Source organism: Macrobrachium rosenbergii, chromosome 29 (assembly GCF_040412425.1).
Source record: "Macrobrachium rosenbergii isolate ZJJX-2024 chromosome 29, ASM4041242v1, whole genome shotgun sequence".
In the NCBI taxonomy this organism is placed as follows: domain Eukaryota; kingdom Metazoa; phylum Arthropoda; class Malacostraca; order Decapoda; family Palaemonidae; genus Macrobrachium; species Macrobrachium rosenbergii.
In genome coordinates this window covers 21,782,084-21,801,906 of record NC_089769.1, presented here as the reverse complement: position 1 = coordinate 21,801,906, position 19,823 = coordinate 21,782,084, and the positions used below count along the sequence as shown (strand labels likewise).

The 19,823-nt window shown below is 39.1% G+C and overlaps 1 protein-coding gene across 5 annotated transcripts in view; it reads right to left on the bottom strand.

Moving 5' to 3' along the window:
* LOC136854667 (uncharacterized) overlaps positions 1-19,823 on the bottom strand; it is a 254,920-nt gene that overhangs the window by 53,159 nt on the left and 181,938 nt on the right. Inside the window, exon 1 of one of the 5 annotated variants that reach the window (XM_067131259.1) lies at positions 9,570-9,709. The exons of 2 other annotated variants lie outside the window; for them this stretch is intronic. The gene's annotated coding sequence lies outside the window, so the exon portion shown is untranslated. Of the gene's footprint in view, positions 1-9,103; positions 9,175-9,569; positions 9,710-19,823 lie in introns of those variants that run through there. 2 more of the 5 variants (XM_067131258.1, XM_067131261.1) reach the window with 2 other exon arrangements.

Here is a 19,823-nt window from a genome sequence, read left to right as displayed (position 1 = left end):
AAAAATGTCTAAATGTTTGCATCCAAAAATGTCCATATGTGCACAGCAACAAAATTCCAACTATGCAGGTAACCAAGCAGCAAACGAAATTAGTCTTCAATGAGAACTAATCCAGTAACAATGTACTGCTGAGGACAATGTTGGTGACATGGATGCATAAAGACAGGCTCAATAACCAAATGATCTGGAACAATACTGGTCAAGAATGTGTAGATGCACAAACACTGGCTGAACCATGCATGTGTAACGAACATATGCCACTGTGAGAGATACTTGTCCTTTTAGATGATACCAATCACAAACATAATACAAGTTGCTATAGCTGCACTGAAAACTGAGCAGCAAGCTGATTGGTCTCATGCAGGGAAAACTCTTGACTAATCAACATGGAAAGATACTTTTTTGAAAGGAAACCAACGACCATGGTCCACCTTTGGGCCATGGATGCCCAATGAGACATGGGCCTACAGTGGGCTTGAACGTCAGGGTCACTGGACATGCTTGCATGTCCACAGAGTAACCAAAGCTGCCGTAACTGTGGTGTTAACTGATCCACTGATCGGTATGTCAAGGCTACCACACAATTGTACTGTATCCATATGCACAGCATACAAGCACATGAGGTGCACAGCTGAGTACTGTGCCAATCACAAACACCCATGTACCAACACAAAGCAACGTCAATGGAACCCAGATGTTAACACAAGTTACTGCAATATAACAACAATGTAACCAACAAGCAAGTTTTAATTCAGAACCCAGTGACAGGATATACTGTACTTGGGACCATAACCAAACAATCCTGAAGAATCAGGTTGGTAAGTATAGTGCCCTGTGCTTCCTGATTTGGCTTCGAAGATAGAATGAGGAAGGGGTAGGTCTAGCCTCCCTGAGAGAGAACCCAGCTTAAGGTCAATCACAAGCATTTATTACGTGAACTGACAGCCCTCATCCAGTGCTTCCGTCCCAGAGGGAGCAAAAACTGGTGACTCTCCTTCAGAATTTGAAACATAAACAATCATGGGGAATCCTGTAGGATATCTCTGAGGAGCACATGCTCTATCTCTCCTTGTCCTTAATAGCCCAAAGGCCAGAAAAAACAGAAGAGGGCAAATAGGTATAAAGGAGGAGGCAAGTGGGTATAAAGGAGGAACTTAAGGGCAGAAAGAAGAATAAGGACACACACAGTGTTTGGTTTCTATCCTTCTACACCTCACTTTAGGCCTTCCACTGCATCTACGATGATCTGTAGGTCAGAAGGAGTTGTGGCACTGGAATAGTTGCCAAAGCAAAGACCCAGTCTGCAAAGAACAAGGAGGTCTCTTTGTCAGAATCCACCAGATCCAAGGAAAATCTGGGAGACACTAGCAATGTCTTGGTCATCATACAAAGGAGTAGACAGGTGACCTGCATGTTTACCTGAACTCCTAAACAATATAACAGTACAAGGGGATACGGAGTGATCCATGTGAAATCAGGATTCCCCCATTCGTAAGGGTGACAAGGAAAGAAAAAACGGAGGGAGGGGGTGGAAAGAAAAGGCTTTCTACTGACACTACTGACAATAAAAGACCACCACTAGTGCACACCTACTAGAAAAGTTTCTAGAAGACTCACACTCCTGCAAATAGAAACATAACATGTAAGAAAAACTTGAGAATACAAGATTTTGCACTGCCTCTAAAGTTAATAACTGAAAAAGACAAAAGCTGAATATTTTGTATGAACATCAGCAATTATACTTAATTGTCCAAGTTGAAAAAGAAATATGGATGAAAACACACACTGTAAATGTCTAATCATGCTGCCCTCATATCCAAAATACAGAACAATACAAAACACAAAAAAGGAGTCAATAATGGAACTTCAGCACCAAAACTGAGTTCTATTCCCAAAGCTCAGTTCAAGAAACATCTTGGCTCAATGGTACACAGACAGTCCCCGGGTTATGATGGGCTTGGCTTACGACATTCTTCAAATATATTCATCACAAATTACTTCCTGGGTTACAATGCATGTTCCGGGATGACGACACCAATCCGGCAAAAGAAATATGGCTCCAAAATGGCAGAATATTCAAAATTTGGAGTTTTTCTTTCATGAAAAACTCAATAAAAATGCAGGTTACGCCATTTTTATGGCACCCAAAGGATTAAATGTAAGACTTTCTTAAGATTTTCAATGATACTTCGGCTTACGAAGATTTTCAGCTTACAACGCGGCGTCTTAACGGAACCCTCATCGTAAACCAGGCACTGCCTGTATTAGTCTTATAAAAACCTGTCCCCTTGTTGCTTACAGATATTTTCCTACATATTTCTAGCAAACTTTAAACCCAGATTTTGACCCCACCCTAGCCCCCACGGCCATGGTTTGAGTCTACACTAGTTATGCAAGGTTTCATATAATTTGGCCCATCAACTGTTGAGATGGTTTTAAAATGACCACAACCTCTTTTCACCTTCCTGATTTTTCCTACTAGGAAAGATAAGAAGGGATGGGGGAACTGCTGGTCAGTAAGCCAACTGATATGGAAATAGCTAGGGTAACACCTGAAGGAAGGCCCAGGAAGTCACGGAGAAAGGGGACAGAAAACAAGACAGCAGAGAAGATTAGAGACCTCAATTTACTTTTAACCCCAGGAAATGCTGACATTAAAACATTTTGTAATGGTGTTGCCAGGGTGGACTAATTTTCATAGGTGAAGCTCACTGGGCTCTCAAGTGTTGGCGAGCTACAGCTCAGTTAAAGATTGTGGATCCAGACCCAATTCTGAAAATACTCTGTTGATGTTTCATGGTTTGGAAACAAGGGAAACAAAGAAAAAAAAAATTACCAAAATTCCTTTGGCACATGGAATATGCAGCAGCCCAATCTTGAGAAAATTTGTTCCAGTAACTAAATGGGCGTTACTTAAACAGATTCGTAATTCAGGCATGACAACGCTTGAGAGAGAGAGAGAGAGAGAGAGAGAGAGAGAGAGAGAGAGAGAGAGAGAGAGAGAGAGAGAGAGAGAGAGAGAGAATGTGCAATACACAAGGCCAACATATTTAAGGTGTTGGCAATAAGGGAACCCTTCAGATCTTTTGATTGCTGTAGACCCTACAAGGTGTGTGTGTGTGTGTGTGTATATATATATATATTCTAAAAATCGGCATTCAATTAAAAAATGCTCCTAAAAGCGAAAGAACAAATAAGTAGTCTACTGTAGTTTGGCTGCCACCCATACCTGGCCACCAAATGCACGATACTGTAGCATCAATGGGAAAGGCAGGAATTGGTCCTTATTATCAACTGGCTATAAAGAAAGGCGAATTCTAAAACCAAAAACAACTAAGTTATGAGAAGTGATATTATAGGACTTGATCACATTATGCGATTTCTCAACAGGATGACGACAAAACATTCATCCCAGTACAGTATATGACTTTTTAATCTTCTCATACTGAAGTTCGTTTTATAGAATGATTAGTTCGGAACGTAAAAAATACATATTCATTAGGCAATCCTTGATATAAATGTTTTGGTAATAGTTTTCTTGTTTACAATCAAGATGTAGAACTTTCTTCACACATGTTTGTTTGGCTTTCACGATGGATAGGGGAGATGACATGTGATGGTGTCAACTAGGCTCTTGTCAGCACCACAATAGGTGGACGACCCAGCATACTTCAACAAGAACGATGAGAGAGGAGACTGGAGATAAGTGGATGTTAATGGAAGGCAAAGCACAGGAAAGACACGAGTGGCAAAATTTCACATAGGCCCCTTGCATGGCAGGCATTAGGGGCGATGATGATGATGATATTGCTTGTAATGTGTCAATATTTATGAAATAGAAAGAGAGGAAAACTATCGTTTCTAGACTCAGTATTCATCAGGCAAAATCCTAATGTCCGAAGAATGTTTTATACATCTAATGATGCAGAAGTTTATATGGTAAAACATGCATAAGTGTTCGCTTGTGAGTGTGTTTCTGCAACAGCACTAATGTGAAAAATCAAATCCAGTATAAAAGGTTGTTCTCTAATTTAAAAGACCTCGACAAATCTTTTTATTGTATGCCTCTGTAACTCGTTCGCCAAACCAACAACCCCTAACTTAACCTGTTGCTCATCTGAAAAGTATCGAGTCAGTTGCGAACTGGTACAACAACAGTGGACGACACGTACTTTCCTTGGTAACCAAGACTATGAACTCTGAAAGCATGCTTAAACCTTAGACTAAGTATTAAGAATTACTGTATAAGCAATAATATACACAATAATTATAAACACAACCGACAAAGAATCAGCTTGTAGTACAAAAAACAAGCACACAGCATACAAAAATAGTGTATTTATTTTTCCAATCACCGCTTTACACTATCCCACAGAAAATGTCGCTTGCAATGAGAGTACAGGCAAAAGGATAGCTTCAATACCTTCCCAATACTTAGTGAGGATGTTACCAAGATAATCAAGTGTATCGTATAAGAGCGCCAATCCTATCCAAATCTGGGCATCTGATTAATTCAATGTTACAACTATGACTACAGGGTGCAAGATCCTCGGCTGCCTCTACAACATTACTTGCTTCTGCGGTCACAGTAAAACCAAAATTTAAACTTCACCGGAGGATGCCCTGCATAGTTACTCTACCTTGCATCTTATATCAAAACGGAAAACAAAAACGCTCCAAGCTCACCAGCTAGTACCTGTCTCTTTAAACTCGTCACTGCCATGCTATTCTTCAATAAATCATGGTCATTCTGTAGGGAAGGGACTGTTATGTGACCCACTCAATTGCGTAGAAGACTGGGCAAAAATTAATGAAAATATTTCATAGATATTTCACCTACAATGGCACTGAATGATCCTAATTATTTTGAATATATTGAACGGTGTCTGGGAAGACAGGAATGCAACCTGTGCAGAACCTCAAGAACAGAAGCTAATTTATCGAAAGCACTGATATTTTGAGGCGGAATTATCAGTTATTTCAAAATAATGCTTCAGTGTGGAATGGCCAAGTGCATCGTGTAAATGCTCACATTCATATCTGTTGGTAATTATATAATGTAATCATACGTACAAGGAAAAAATTCAAATCCACAAATAAAAAGATGTTAAGTCATGAGAACTTTGCCCCAGGTTGGCAAACTTCAGTGGTATCTAAATCGGTGTAAACAACGGTAAGTCGTACTGTGCTTGGGAGCTTGTTATATTTTTCAGTTTCATTTAGTCTTCTCAGACCTTGATAGGATGGCTTCTTCCCTTTTGTGAGTTGTCTTACTTGGACTGCTTTTATATATGCTTCACATCAGAATAAATATCAGAACCTTGGCGCTAACACCAGTGCCTCCTTAATCTGTGTAATGAAGTGCAAGATATTCGCGCAATTGCACAGATGGACAAAAAAGGGTCTTGACGATCAAACAAGAGGATAAGAGAGCCAAGAGCCGCTTGGCAAAAGGAACGAGACATCGAATGCGCAAAGTCAAGGATGGCGAGAAGTGTCCTGCGGTGACTGAGATAACAGGTCAGACTCCTAATTATGACATTGTTTTTCACGATCCAATTAGGGTATTCGAATCTTCATAAATTATATCTTACCATTAACCATGATTCTGAACATCAAAAGTGTGTGGACGTTACGATGACATTCCACGGGCACTAATGGCAAGTACTGAATGAAAGGACCAGACTTCGGTTACAAGCATACTGACCGCAAGGGTATCGTAAAGAGCGTTCCCCAAGTTTATGAGAACCGGAATAAATGTAACAAAGCTAAAAACAAACCTGCTTAAACCCTAATGAAGGAAAAGAAAACAGAATACCTGTGCCCTAATAAGGAAGTAGTAACAACTGAAGGATTCTATAATAGTAGGATTTTGAGTAAATCAGGATATACCGCTGTTCGTGACCCTGACACATGCCACTTAATTATGAGTTCTCACTACGTGCACATAGAACCCTGTCTATTCAAGAACAATCAGAACTAAGGATGAATCAAAGAGGGTTCCGCTTAGCCATTTACACACAAAGTTAATCCTGAGATAAAGAATCCGTTACACTGATATCTGTACCTTGTTGCGATGTATTTTTTATATCACAGTTCAAATGTTACACTAAACATGTCACACAAATATAACAAAAATAAAACTTGTATATAACCAAACATTACTCAGCGTGGAGTACACTCAAATCCTGACGTCATTGCTTGGAATACAACGTTGCCAGGAGACGACAATGGAATTTGGCTCAAGTAATAAATGTTTATTTTATCATCTATGAAATATAAATTCAGTAAATCTGTGGCTTCATTTGCTTGAACAAGCAATACCGACGACCAATTTCAACTTTGGAAATGTGTGGATCACCCGAATCATGCCTAAGGTCTTTTTGCAGAAACGGGCTATATATATGAAATAAAAGTCAAACACATGTACGTACAAGTCACAAGCAAGCAGCGCTAAATGCTTACAACACATTATACACAAAGTGTATATCAGCAATGCCATTCTACACCTAGCTTTCACTACGGTAAACCTACGCCGTAGGGCAGTATGATTACGGTAAAACTTAGGCCCAGCCAACAACGATGACGATAACATGAAAGCTGTGGATATATGGGTCACCAGCCTAGAGCTGCTACGAGATTACGCAATGAGTCCTCCGGTTCTCCCGTTCCGCAGTAATCCAGATCGAAAAAAGCCAACTACCGATTTGTCTCGGCAACAGATTTCTTAACGCATTTATGTCTGTAGCCTACTCTGTCGTCATCCGAACCACATGGAATATTTGTATTCTGAAGTTTTGGGTGCGTGGGCTTTACTTATTTCCTTTTGGGTCTAATAGGGGGTGGGGGCTGCTTTAACTCTGTGTTTAATTAAAAGCAATTTTCCATTACTTGAATGAAAACACAAGCAACGATTGATTTTCCTAAGTTAAATGTATTTTAAATGTACCGGTTTGCGTTCTATAACTAAGGCCAACCCAGCAAAAATATACTCCTTGAACAGAATGTCAACTACAGAATGTCCACTTGAAGAGGAGTGACTCAATATTTCACATTACTTTCATGTATATGCATATTAGTCACATCGATTCATTAGATAAAGTATATCACTGGTCCTACACAAAACCAAATATATACAAACACACACACATATATATATATATATATATATATATATATATATATATATATATATATATATATATATATATATATATATACATTTACCAGTCAGAAAATATAAACTAATATAGAGGTATCAGTAAGCCCATATATGAGGCATCAAGAAATATATATATATATATATATATATATATATATATATATATATATATATATATATATATATACAGACAATATGTGTGTGTATGAGAAAGAGCCAGGAACGTTAACGCCAATGATTGACTGTCTTTAAGTGATTCTACTGTCAACTTCGTGCAGCTTTGCCCAAGGGACTGTAACAACTACTTGACCTCACGGGGTAATTCTGTATCAAAAGAACACATGATTTTAATACATCGGGTTAACCTATACGGATCCATTTCGACAAAATGAAGTATTTCCATTACCATGAATATTTGCAAAGCCTTACAGATCTCTCTCTCTCTCTCTCTCTCTCTCTCTCTCTCTCTCTCTCTCTCTCTCTCTCTCTCTCTCTCTCTCTCTATATATATATATATATATATATATATATATATATAAAATTTCCAATATCATCATAAAAGGCCCTCCAACTTCTATACATTTACCAGTCAGAAAATATAAACTAATATAGAGGTATCAGTAAGCCCTGATATATGAGGCATCAAGAAATAAAACTTAAAAAAATGCCTGGTCATTAGTTTTGCATTTAAAACTGCACAACTTGAAGCTCTCCCAGGGATTTGAAAAATAGCAAGCTGTAGTTATCAATTATAATTTAATTTCATTAAAATGTTCCAATCAAAGTAACGCTCTCAAAGGACGACGTTCAGTTTTGTACAATAAAACTCTGTGAACGAACTAACAGAAAGTAGGTCTTCGATATATATTATGGGAAAAATGATCTTGGTAGCAACATGCATTTCTAGAGAAAGGTCCAAATTTCATTTCATGTGACCAAGCAATCTTTCCAGAGATTTCTTCTTTCTTACATTACTGGAAGTAAGTGGTAGGCACTGAAAATGATTACTATTATGTTTAATTACCTGTCATCACTAACATTAAGTAGTAAAAACTAATCAAAATAAATGAACTTAAATATTCCACTGCCAACTGAACGGAAAATTCGGTTTTCTATTTTTACAATATAAAAAATAACAGGTCTAGGCCTGTTTCTATATTTTTCTTAAAATTCCCTGGATGACTTGACTCACTGCTTCATTAGACTGGGTAGGCCTATACAAATTCATCGACGCCGACTTCTTAAGGTTGCCCAGCATCGAGATGGACTTTGCAAGTGTATATTTAAGTAATTTTTAATTTTTTTCAGTACAAAGATAAAGTCTCACAAAACTCCAGATTTCTTGCTTTGGATGAGCTAACATATACTTACAAGCATCTGCTTGCTTAGCATTTTATAAAACTGTCTCGTTCATATGCCGAGCCTTAAGCAGAAACAAACGAAACAAAAACGAAGGTGCTATGCTGTCCAAGTTTAGGCGTCCTCGTCTAGTCAGACACCTCTCATAACCTTCTCTGTTCCGACAAGCGAACCAACTGTACTCGGTAAGCTCTTTCCTTTTTTCCTTTCTAACGAAACCTGAAGAACAAAAATGACTCATCTACTTCCCATATGTGAAAAGGGTCTACATGCACTAACGTCTTCATTCGCGATGCTTAGAAATATCATCAAAGTTGAAACATTATCATACCCACGAACTGAGCAAGTTTGAACCAATCGCATATCCTACGTCATCCGATTCTTTCGTAGGGAAAAGAGTTGGTGGTGAAAGTCTTCATTTATTTATTCGATGAAATACACCATCTAACAATCAGTTTGTTCCTTCCGCACAGAGCACGCTCTAACACTTTGTAAAAGATAGCTATCACCGAGCCCATATGTTTGCCCAGTGATAACAAGAGAGTTGTTCATGTTGATAAAGAATAAATTTCATTTGCATACATGAAAACGAAAAGATGTGAGAGATATCGGAAGCGCTAGGACATCCGTCCGTCGCGTAGAGACAGCGTTAACTGACGACGAAACTCGGTCCAACCAATGCTAGGAGTGGTATCACCCATCCCCCTCAGACTACAGACACTTACACACACACCTGCCTTTACTCCGCTATAACTCAATAAGGGTAAAACTTTCCAGTTCGTGTTATGGCTCATAGGAAAGGAAAATTCATAAACTAAAGGGAGTCGTTGCAGTTTGTCCTGAAGAATGAAAGTTACAACCAGAATTCTGGCTCGAAACGTGATTATATGCTAGCGTGCGATGGTTCTCAACGACACACTCACAACACATTGCTGCTACAACCACTCCGATCTGTCCGGCTACAAAAACTTTTCACCGTAAAGAATGAAAGGGGGGTTTTACCGCCATTTTTCTGTATGTTTCACTTCTAAAGGTAACAACCACTCACCTGAATCAACCATCAGACAATTTCATACACAGTTACAGCTAAATCGGACACGTGTAATCAAGAGACCACAGGCTTCGTACGGCGCTCCAAACCTACGCCTGCATGGTCTCCATTTGTACCACGTGACCATGACGTCATCACATGGGTCTTGGCTTGTGCCAAACGTCACTACATTTCTTTCGTTTTCTAGTTTTCTTCACTTACTCAGGAGGAGAGTTCTTTTCAGCTTCATAACAGTCATTTAACAGTTAATATCTAAGCATATGAAAACAAGTAAACAACACAAAAAGTCGTAGAATGATTAAAGTTACTAACATTCACGAATATTGGTAACCAGCACTAGTCCCGATGTATAAGCTATGCGTTGTGTTGAATTACCTTTTCTTCTATCTTAAGAGAGTTCATTTATAACAACGAATAAGGTCAAAGTACGCGGTGATACAGAGCCAGTCTTTTTAAAGCAAATGACACAAAAACGAAAATTACTGACACGAAGAGATGGTTTTCGGGGAGATCGCAGCATAAGCAAAGGACTGGCTTACTACTTCTTGGGGGTAAAAATGAAGTCACAACGCTTCATATTCTTGATCATAACCCGACCATGAAGCATTTGCGCACATTGTAGAAGCACGTCTAAAACACATTGTCATTTACTTCTGTGCTCTTATGAATGATCGCTAGTTAACATTTTCCAAACAATAATATCATAGACTTCAACTGAAGTTCTCTCTACGATATTTGCGGCATTGTAACATTCATCCACCCGGTTTATGTAACACCGTAGCACTACTAACATCATGAAAGAAACCTGGTCGATCAATTAATAGCTTTGTCCTGTAAATAAACTACGCAAGAAACGGCTAACTTCCATTAAGAAGTTATAGTACCCTAAAAGTTAACGACGATAAGGAAAACGCTCGCATCCTAAAAGAAACACTCGTTATCAGTCCATGAAGTTGAATATGACTTGCCATAATAATGTCTCTCTTTCAGATATAATATATATGTATGTGTGTAGTTTATACACACACACGCATATATATATATATATATATATATATATATATATATATATATATATAATTTGTCAGAGAACCATTTCATCAATGATAATAATCTGTATTTGTGTGCGTGTCCGTTAAATAAATTGGCTGTTCGTTGATAAAGCTCTAATATTAAAAAATAATAGTCTCCCTCTCTCGCTCTCTCTCCATCGCTGAGAATGATTATCATGCATCTCAACTTTGACCAGGAAAGAGGATGTTTCCTTATCTCGCTATTAATGCTGAATTCTGTGTGTGTGTGTGTGTGTGTAAAATTATACGCTTATCAGTTAGCGCAGATGAAGCTGGAACTTAATCAGACCCCGGCTTGCTTTCTTTACCCGAGTGCATCTGTTGATGCAGATGAGCAACTATACTTCTTTATCTCCCTCTCAGAGAAATTAATGATGCTGAGATTTGCCAAAACTGATTCTCTCTGTCTCTCAGTTTCTCTCTGTGAACGTAAGTTTAAACTTAATGTAGATAAAGTTTGACCAATTACGAGAATCTCCCTCTTTCTTTTAATCTCGGAACTTGAACCAATAATGAGAATCTCTCCCTGTCACGTTCTCTCATATAGCTGTGAACATTAATAAAATTTTCACTTTCAGAACTCTGATTAAGAATAAGAATCTGCCTCTCTCTCCCTCTCAGAACTCTGAGCAGTAACAAGAATTTCTCTCTCTGAAATTTAACTAAATTTGAGACTCTCTACCCTTCCTCTCAGAAATTTGAGCAATTATCTCTCTCTCTCTCTCTCTCTCTCTCTCTCTCTCTCTCTCTCTCTCTCTCTCACAGAACTTCAAGCAATAAAGAGGACTTTTTTTTTACAGAGCTTTTTCTTGGTGTCATACGAATTGCACTTGTCAGGGAGAAGTTACTGAAAACTATCTTGATCAATACTATCGACATAAACACGCAGTGAATGGAAAACACGAAATACAATACATACTGCAAGTCTGGTTGAAAAGGTTATAAAAATCCTTTAACAAGTCTGGAAAACCCCTGCCGATCGCCCTCCAGTACCGAGCGAGATTTGAACCCAAGAAACCGTTGTCCTTTATAGCCTGTAAATCTTCTTCAATTATAATCATTTCTTCTAGTTTAACAAAAATCGCAAGCACTTTAACTACTCTGTATTATTAACTTCTTCCCAGTTAAATCCTTAGTTAGGGTCACTGAAATTAAATGCGCTCCACCACGTATTTATAATTAGAACGGCTCATTTCATAACTGGCTTTGGCAGATGTTATACGGACTGTGAGTTGGGCTAATTTGCATCTCTCAACCACCCCACCCGCCTTCCGGTGGCTAGGTTAAAACACTAACCCCACACTTGCAGTTCTTACAATAGAAGTAAATACAGGCACAGCAATTAACAAAGACTACTCAGTAACCACTGACATGGACCACCCTGCATTTTCATCTTCAAAATCTTTAACCAATATAATCAGTAATATTAACAGTAATATAGTATTAACATAACTGTGTTAGTATTTATCCATACATACACACCAACTATGACAAATTATCAATTTAACACATGGGTGGATACTTTGGAGAAACTGACTGAGAAGACCCCGCGTAAAGATACTGGAGATACCAAGATGAATGGCCCCTCTGTCAAATCTGTGCTTGAAGACTTATACATTACCCTCAAAGGTAAATGGATACGAAAATCTGTGAAATTTTCTGTGAGAGGCCCACAGTTGCCAAATCTTGTGCAATTGTTGCCATTCTTTTCATTAGAATGAATATAACTTGAGCTCTCAACTTTATATCCCAGTACACATACAAGATGCAGGCTTACTCTGTCTCTATCGTAGAAACTGCCAGACATGTGAAACTCCTCAAGGTGGGTGGGAGCGCCTTTCCTGCTGCCGCTTGTATGGTGCTCCAACACACGGTGTTGTCTTGGTCCTGGTCCTAGTTCTGGTCATCCCTGGCTTTGCAGATGGTGTGGTGATATGTTACAAGACCTTGGAGGCCTTCAGCAATTCATCCATCTTCTGTGTTGGGGATGGTGTCCCAGATGTTGGTTGGGGCCATGAAGCCATATTTCCCTCCTAATGCATTTCTTCTTGTTTCTGGGCATTGTATCAGCGCCAAGTTCTGGGAGTATCAGCAGAGAAGTGAGCTTGTTCCAGGATGCACTTCTTATGGAGCATCCAGCAAGTTGAGCCAACATGCCATCCAGAGGATGAGGGCGTCTAGAATAAACTCTAGGACACGGCCTGCCTCCTTTGTTGAACTACTGACGCTGAGAAGGCAGAATTGTATGAGTGTGTCTGCTCTCCAGAACCAGACAGACGGTTCAGTAGTTGAGAATGAAGGCAAACAGAGACAGAGGTCATTCATGTCTGTTTGTCCATGGGCATCCTGTGATCTTTTTCCTTACACGATTGTCTAAATTGTGGCAAGCTTGGCCAATTCTGAGTTCTTGAGAGAGAGAGAGAGAGAGAGAGAGAGAGAGAGAGAGAGAGAGAGAGAGAGAGAGAGAGAGAGAACTTGAATGTCATATTTAGTCCATCAGTGGGTTTTTGTAATGGTAGGTATAGCAGTACTGAGTCCAAGAATTGCCCAGGTTGATGTAAAAACCATGCTTGGGTCTACCGAGGATGACTTTGGGGTTTTCAGGGAAAGCAAGCCAGTGCTAAATGCTGTACTTAGTTATTTAGTGCCTTCTTGTAGTGGTAAAAATGGCAGTAATGAGTTCGTGAATTACCAGAGTTGGATGCAAAAAACATGCTTTGTCTACTGAGCTAGTGGAGGACGACCTTGTGCTCTAAAGAGAGAAGGAAGCAAGAACTTGGTGCCTTTAGTCTGTTGGTGACTTCTTAGTTGGTAGGGCATGGGCATATTTAGTCAGTTAGTCACCAAGGTGTTTTATGTGAGAACCATGCTGGTTTACCAGGTCACTCTGAGATGTTAACAGTTTAAAGAAAGACACTCAGCAGTCTCGAGATAACTAATTTAATTCCCAGGATTTGACCTGTTTTGATACAACATGCTGACGGGGATGCAGTCGGAGGTAGTCAGGAACCTAGTGACGGGTGACTTGAGTGACATATGAGCGTGTGACCACAGGTTTGCTCTGTGATAATGACTGGCTGCCAAACCTAGTGGCTAAACAATGGAGCTTGAATTGCTCAGTCTGACTAACTATGGGAACTTTCTCTCTCTCTCTCTCTCTCTTTTAGAACTCCAAGTGATGGTGAGGATCTTTCTCTCTCTTTCAGGACTTTTTCATCATTATCGCTTTGTCTCTTTATAGAAACAAAAGGACAGAGTGGGCAGTGTGTTGAAGAGAGGTGGAGGTGTGTAGTGTTAGAGGGCCTAAGTTGTGTGCACACAGTAAGTAGTTATTCACTCTGAGAATGATCTCTCATTGCTTTATACTTTTATTTTACTAAGTGCTGTCACAACTATCTTTCTCTCCTGACGCAAATTAATTGTCATACAATGATGAAAATGTTATTCTTGATGAAAATGTTATTCTATGTGCAAAGTTGATAGTAAGCAGGCTTAAGCTAAAATAGACATTACATTGAAAGTTGTGGTGCACATTACATATTAGGGCTCCAAAGGGAAATCAGCCTGCAGAGAGAGACGAGTTATAGGAAAAGGTAATGAATAAATAAACACAGTAGTGAAGGAATAAATAATAAATGTGATACACTTGAATTGGCTCCTCACTTAAAACATTTGAATGTCAAAAGATTTGGATGTCAGAAGATTCCAGTACCATACTAGCCAAACTATTCCACATTGTAATTGTAGCCAGGATAGATCTCCTAGCAAACTGAGTACTATTAAACCTGATCCTAAAAACTGGAACAGCTAGGTCGAGTGAAGAGGATGTTTGTCGATGTAGCACAATTTATGCAACATAATGAACTTACTTTACATCTGTGCCACAGGTCAACATTATGTGGTGGCAAAATAAACTTGACTGATGACTTAAAGCTATCCAAGAGTTTCCAAAGAGAGTCGGCACCCAAAGACCACACTGGATATAACATAGTTTCATCGTGAAACATTCAGAAACATTTCTCCAGGATATCAATTTTTTGAGAAACAGAGGGAGCAGTATTACATAAAATGCTTTCCAAGGTAATTTATCAAAAGTTAAACCTAAAATTTGAAGTCACTGACATTTACAATTGTACCATTTAAACATAAATCAGGATGCAAAGGCAAAAGTGTTCTGAATTGATTAACTATCATACTTTGCATTTTAAACAGGTTAAGCTTCATGCCAGATCTCTTTTCATGGATTCTACTGTACAACTGCAAACCTTGGGTGCACAGATGGAATGACAGATAAAAGAGTACTATCATCGCCATATACTGTGTGCAGTCAGTTTGTTCTCCAGACCTTGCCACAAGTCACTCGTATATATAAATATCAAAGGTCAAGAACACTACATTGAAGAACACCTCAAGTGACATTATTAGTTACTATACTGACCATCAACACAGACCCTTTGGGTTCTGCCTATTAAAAATTAATTGGAAATAATAACAGATCCACCAATTCCCAATAATCTTAGCTTGTTGGTAAGTGTTTCTGTATTCACACAGTAAAAGGCTGCACTATAAAATCTAACTGACCAAGTGTGCCCTTGCACCATCATCAAGAGCACTCTTCAAGATGGCACATATTGACAAGGGTACATCCAAAATGTAATGCTGGTAGCAGCTTACTGTATTATCCTCAACAAACCTACAAAGACACATAGAATACAGGTTCTCAAAAACCTTGAATAATACTGGGGTAACTGATATCAGCCTATAATCTGATGGGCATGAGGACAGGCTTAGCCCCTTAAGTAATGCAACAATGTTACCCTTCCTCCAAAGAGAAGGAAAACTTGCAGGTATAACTAGCCTGAAAATCGTATTAATTTTAGCAGCAATGACATCAGCAGACTTTTTAAAGATGAGAAAGAGCCCTTCAGGTTCTATGCCACCATAACTGTCAAGACCCAAAAATAAAGCTATGACTTCTCTGAATCTGAAGGCCACTGAACACAACTTAGGCCTACAAGAGGAGGCATGCTTGAATCAACTCACAGACTGATGACTTAAGGCTAAACCACTAATTACGGTCATCATCACTGGAGACCAAGATCCCACTCGCACCCTTATTGTAAGTTCTCTCAGCTCTATCATAGAAAATATGAGCTCGGCTTCTAAGCATATTGATATTATACATCCAAATATCCAATCAATTGTTATAAATTTCATACTTCCAGAGTGAAACCATGTGTCAAGGGGTTTTCAAAGTACCCTGGCTAGGTAAGGCCCCAGCACCCTAAATTGGGTTAAGTTAGTTAGCAACCCTGTTATTCTGATTTATGGTGCTCTAAGCCAGGTTAAGAGGTTGGTCATGGGATGTAAAGCCCCCTGGCTAGGTAAGGCCCAAGCATCCTAGGGTAGTTAAGGCCCTAGCCCCCTAGGTTAGGTTAAGTGGGAGGCCCAAGGAGCAAAGGCCCCCGGTTAGGTAAGACCCCAGCACCCTTGGTCAGGTTAGGTGGGCAGTCCAGGGGTTTTGCCTCCTGGCTAGATAAGGACCCAGCCCCTAGGTTAGGTTAGGTGGGGGCAAGAATCTACTGTGCCTTTCCCTACCTTTTCCAGCCCTCCTAGATTAGGTTAGGTTAAATCCATTTTTGTGGTTCACTCGTTTTGTGTTTTCCCCCAATCAAGAAACCCTGCTTTCCCATTGTGGTTCCTCAAACTTTATGTTATGGGGTGGGGTGTGGTGGGGGGTCCAAAATCTCTAAAACTACTCGCTTGCCAATGGAATGAACCTAAGAAACATTCAAAGAACACATGAATAATACTTTCAACTCAGGAATGTGATAATGATTTAAAGTAAAATTTTACCAATTTCGGCTAATAAAGAAGTCTTGATGCACAAGCTTATTCACTATGTAAAATGTATTAAAACCTACACAATCTGTCAGATCACATGAAATACAGAATATTGTATTTAAGTATTACCAACTACTTAAATTTATAAAGCTGGTGAGTGTCAACAAAAAAGTTAAGATATCTTAGTTTAACCAGACCACTGAGCTGGTTAACAGCTCTTCTAAAGATTAGACTTATTTTAGTTTTACCTAGCAACGGGACCTACAGCTTATTGTGGAATCCACATTATGACGAGAAATGAATTTCTATCACCAGAAATAAATTCAAATTCCTCTTTGGCTCATTTTTGCCCAAGCCCACTGCTGCAGTGTATGTACTATAAAACTGTACAGTATTATCATATTTACTCATTCCATATTTTTCTACAGTATTTTGTTTTAACAATGAAGGGCAATGATTTGCAAATGTCAGCAAAGTTGACTTGATGCATTATCAAGCCTAACATAGTACATGTACTGTATAGTCTTTGTTTTACAAGCAGTTACAATAATGATGAGCATCATATATCTTATATTATCTAATTTAGTGGAACCTCAGATTTCATACAAAATCCGTTCCAGAAAGTCTGGCGAAGTCTGAATTGTATGAAAACGGAAGCAAAAATTCCCCTAGGAATAATGCAGATGCAATTAATCCATTGCAGACACCCAAAAATATTTTTTAAAAATACAGTTTATAGAGAATAAATATAGTTTTACATATAGAAAACAATGAGAAATAAATATAAATGACTAATGAAATGGAAAAATGAACATTTAACTCCACTTTTACCTTTACTGAAGATTCTTGTTGGTGAATGGAAGATGGTGATGAGGGGAGAGGGAGGAGGAAAGGTTATTGTTTGGAAGGGGAATCCCCCTCCACAAGGATTTCAGGTATCAAGGTCCTATCTGGGATTACTTCCCTTTATTGTTTTTTATTGGCTCTAGGATCAGCTTGAGAGTCACTGGACCCCTGTTACACAAAACAGATTTGCCTAAAATTGAACAAAGCTGTGTCTGCAACAGCTTTGTTAGCGTGATATTTCTCCAGAAAACTTTGCAACTCACTGCAGTTTGCACACAAGTCCTTAATCACTGAAGAAGGCACATTATCCCTCCTCCTCCTCCTCCTCTGATTCCTCATCTGCCGTCTGCTGCTGTTCCAGCTGAAGGTCTTGCAGCGCTTCAGTGGTTAGCTCTTCGCTGTGGTTGTCCAACAACTCTTCCACATTGTGTTTCTCATCTTTATCGAAGGGCTGGCACTCGTAACTTTCCTTGGCACCATGGTGGCTTATTTAGCAGTCGCACTCAGTCAAAAAGCACAAAATACAATGGATTACTACGAAATGTTTCGGATGAATGCGCGGGGTGATGCTCACTCAATGAGAAATAAAGGCAGACCGGGTCACAAGAATGCATGGGATGCTTTGTTTGGGTGCCCGATGAGTGGTCAAGTCAGCGGTGGGCCACGACAGAGAATTTCCAACTGTGCAATATCAGAGTGGATGTATGAAACCTGGGACAAAATTTCAACGAAAAAAGTCAACGAAAACCGAATCGTAAGAAAACAAGGGCAAACGAAATCCGAGGTTTGACTGTATATTGTACTAAAACTAGCCACATTATAAAATTTTTTTACAAAATATTGTCCAGCCTAACATCTTAGCTAGTATATGGTATGGCACGTCAGAGCAATAGAACTGAATAGTCTGTACAAAGTACTCTAGTGAGCACCTGCATGTTTGTAAAATTATTACAATGTTTGCTTAATCCCTCAAGTCCAGCAGACCTCGGCAGAAGTTCTGTAGAATATTAACTTTGTTCACATCCTGCAGACCTCACATGAGTCCTCTTATTTTGCAAATGGAATTAAAATAAAATTTGTGAGAAATCAATCATACAGCTTGAATGGAGCTTCAATAAAAAAAAGAACTGACAGGTTGTCAGGCCATACAATCCGAATGGGAGGAATGCTAGTTGTCCATAGTATTCCATGAGGGAAAGTACTAATGCTTATTCTGGGTCTCCCCAGTCCAGTCCAGCTCCCAGCAATTCTGCCCATGTTCCAGTTCGTGAAAGTGAATGGTGATGATACTAGCTGGCAATTTTTATCAGGCCTTAGTTCTTTGAGGGGTGGAATCTTAGCTGTCCTTAGAATGTTGTGAAGGAAGAGGATGCTGCCAATCCCAAATCTCCCCAGCCCAATACATCTCCCTGCAATCCTGGCCAACTTCAAGTTAGGGATTGTCGAATGATGGTCATAGTGATGATCTAATCAAATACAGTGCTACTGAAAGTGATGCAAATGCACATTATAACTGGGGGTGAAGCTGAGAGACTTATTAGAAGAGTCTTTTCACCAACATCATACTTCTGCATGAGTATCAGCAAAGAGGCAACATCCTTCGTCAAAACTTCCCCACCCAGCTGTTTTACTGCTCATCACTACCAGAATGTTGCATGTTGGTAGGTGTACAAAATGTATGAATTTTTTATACCAAGTGTACATCCATGTCTTCCTCTTTCTATTGATTTTTTTGTAACTGACCAACTTGAAGTTTGCCCAACCACGTTATTTTACCACAGAATATACTTAGCCGACTGGAAAGGTCAACACCCTATCTGCCAGAGACTAACCTGACATTATACACTGCTGTGATATAAACACGCATATATACAATATATATATATTGTTACGGGTTACGAGGCAATGACTGCGGTTTTTTGTTTTAAGATAATAACCTTGGTCTTACAAAAACCCCTCATAAGCCCATAAACTAAAGAAATGCAAAATTAAGCAATAAACTGAAGGTTGCCAAGTGAAAGTGAATTTCTGAACAGTAATTTAATATTTATAATCAGATCATGGAAGAAATTACCAAGGGAAAATGAACACTTTCACTAAATTAATTAACTTAGAAATTACACAACAGCAATGACTGAGTGAAATGGATAACGCATCACAATTATGACTACTGGTCACGTGCAAGTGGCCCCTTAAGCCAATTAGGCAATATTTCTATCAGCTCTGGTAGGGTGGACCCTTCAGGCAATCGGCAACACATAAGCACGGCTAGGCTGGTAATGGCATCGATTACACTCCTGGAATGAGACAGTTCCAGGTTTCCAGGTAAGACTAACACTGAGATGATACTCTCTCTGTAACTGAGTAAATGCAAGAAATAGAGGAAGATCCTTTCCTCTACTCACTTGCTAGCAAGGGGTGAGAATTACATTATACACTGTCAAGGAATTTACACATGGGGATAGTAAATTCACTGGTTAAGTTGAAG